This window comes from Tiliqua scincoides, chromosome 3, assembly GCF_035046505.1.
Source record: "Tiliqua scincoides isolate rTilSci1 chromosome 3, rTilSci1.hap2, whole genome shotgun sequence".
Lineage (NCBI taxonomy): Eukaryota > Metazoa > Chordata > Lepidosauria > Squamata > Scincidae > Tiliqua > Tiliqua scincoides.
In genome coordinates, this window is record NC_089823.1 from 70,793,227 (window position 1) to 70,795,677 (window position 2,451).

General features: G+C 40.4%; 1 pseudogene; it reads right to left on the bottom strand.

The window, feature by feature from the left end:
- Positions 1-428: 428 nt before the first annotated feature.
- LOC136646179 (5S ribosomal RNA) lies at positions 429-541 on the bottom strand (annotated as a pseudogene).
- Positions 542-2,451: the final 1,910 nt, after the last annotated feature.

Below are 2,451 nucleotides of genomic sequence, written 5' to 3' on the forward strand. Positions count from 1 at the left end.
TAAGATGTTTGTGTGTGTGTGCGTGTGTGATTGAGAGAGAGAGAGAGAGATCAGATGCTATTTGCACCCTGGGAAAAATACCACATTCTGAATGGGGGGGGGGGTAGTGAATGAGGAAATTGCTTTCCATTTCTGCTACAGTCCTACTCAATATTTCCTCATGGCTCTTCATGTGCATCACCTCCATATATCTTTATATGCAGCCCTATGAGGTGGGCCAGCAGCATTATAATCCCCATATAGCTGAGGGAATGGTTATCAGGCAACCCAGTGATCTCCTCAGAGAACTGAAATTTCGTCTGAGCACTTCACAGCTCACCCTTTCTCCCAGTGCGCTCCACTACTCCAATCCATATGGCTATGCTTGATATGTGTGGGGCCTGATGGCAGATGGTTGGCAACCTTCAGTCTCGAAAGACCATGGTAAAAGCCTACAGTACCCGGTATTCCCAGGCGGTCTCCCATCCAAATACTAACCAGGCCTGGCCCTGCTTAGCTTCCGAGATCAGATGAGATCGGGCATGTGCAGGGTAACACTTGCACCACTCTATTTGTCAAGGGTTTTCTCTCCTACAGCACTGATGGTGAATTCACAGACTGAGAGCATCACAGCCCATTCAGGTGTTCAGGGTTGTGGCACTGAAGTTGCTGTCTCCATTCCAAATCCTTTCCTTACCTTGACCTTTCTAACCAATATCCATCAGAAAGCATGAGTCTTCCTTGTATGAATTCAGTTTGGAAATGGGAAGAAAGAAAAGAATAAAGATTCCACACTGTCAAGCAAACATAAGAAGATGCATTGGGCTGAAATCTAATTTTTGTATCATGCCAGCTGTATTTCAATGACTACTAGGGAGCAGTCCAGGAATGATTGGTTTTGGGGCAAGACTACAAAAAAGCTATGGCAATGAACGGCTTTTATGATTTTTGTGAAAAGCGAGTGGGAATCATGACCCTAGGAACAGAGAAAAATCCATTGCACACTGTTTAATCATGTAAACTATTCTGTCATACTAAGAAACTTTTCAAATCTTGCTAGCCAAGGAATTTTAAATCTTTAAATATTTAGATCTAGCAAAAGTAACAATATGGCATTCAAAGGTTAAGTCAAACATGATCCTGCAAAAATAAAATTAAATTTAAAAAATTAAGAGGATGTCTTGGTTAGCCAAGTTGAATATGTATAGATTTTCTCCAGAAGCTGACAGCCCAGTTCTAAGTCAGTTTGCTCAGAAGTAAATGTCAATGAGTTCCATGAGATTTACACAGTGCAGCAAAGTAATTTAGGGAGGACTTGAGTAACCAACTTTCCTGATATTGCTATGGCCAATGACAAAGGGAGCAGTGTGGGTCAGAGACAACCAGCCTCCTCACCCCAGGAAAAAATCCACACCATTTATTATGCTTTTATTTTAAGTTGATATTGATTTTGTTAGTTCCCATAGGCTTGTCTAGCAAGGAAATGCAGGACACAAATCTTCTTAAAAAAGAAGCAAGCAATCAAGTTTAGACTTGCAGTCTAGATGTTCCTAGTTGGCAAAGGGCAGTGCTGTCATAACTGCAGTTTTGGCACAATCTTCAATATCAAGTAGTGATACCAGCATCACATCAATGCCCAGAAATCTTTGCACTTAATACTATGCCTTCAGTAGTCACATATTAAACTGAAAGCACTGATTTGGCATTGGCCCTTCCATTTCTGTCATGTGACCATAAAACCTACATTGGGCTGGCTCTGATGTCCAAACCAATTTAAGCCCAGCCCCAGTTGCCCAACACATGTCCTCTCTGTGCTTCTTCTGTTACTCTTTCTAATCACAAGGGGGGGGGGGGGTCTGAAATGCCTCTGCACAGGCTCTGCTGAGCTTAAAACTTAAATTTAAGGGAAAAAAATTAAAAACATTCAGGAAGGGAAGAGCTAAAATGTGTGCACTACATGAGGGCAAACATCAATGATCGCATGGGGCCAAATATACCTTCTGATCACAGGTCTTTTGAAACACATTTCATTGAGTCTTAACAGGACTTCTTACACTTGCTAGCTTGCTGTAAAAACTTTTACATATGCAGCATAAGAGAGGCATCAAAAACACTTAAAAAAATCCAGTTGCAATCCATTTTTCAACATGATTCTGCATATTAATTCAGAAATAAGTTCCATTGAGTTCAATAAGGCTTACCTTCAGATAGATGTACAAAGGATTGCAGCCTTCTAAACCTTTTTCAGCCAGTAGGATTTACTGCAAATGAATATAAGGAGGATCAGGAGACTGTCATATTTTTTTAGCAAAGTAGCTCATACGATTCAGTGCACCATTAGACACATTCTCTGTAACAGATACTTTGAAACCTTACTAACACTGGACATATCAGCCATCTAGTGTTAATAATTATATAGCAATGCAACAATTAACATTACCTTGTAAAATATAGCTTAATGTCAAAACGCTC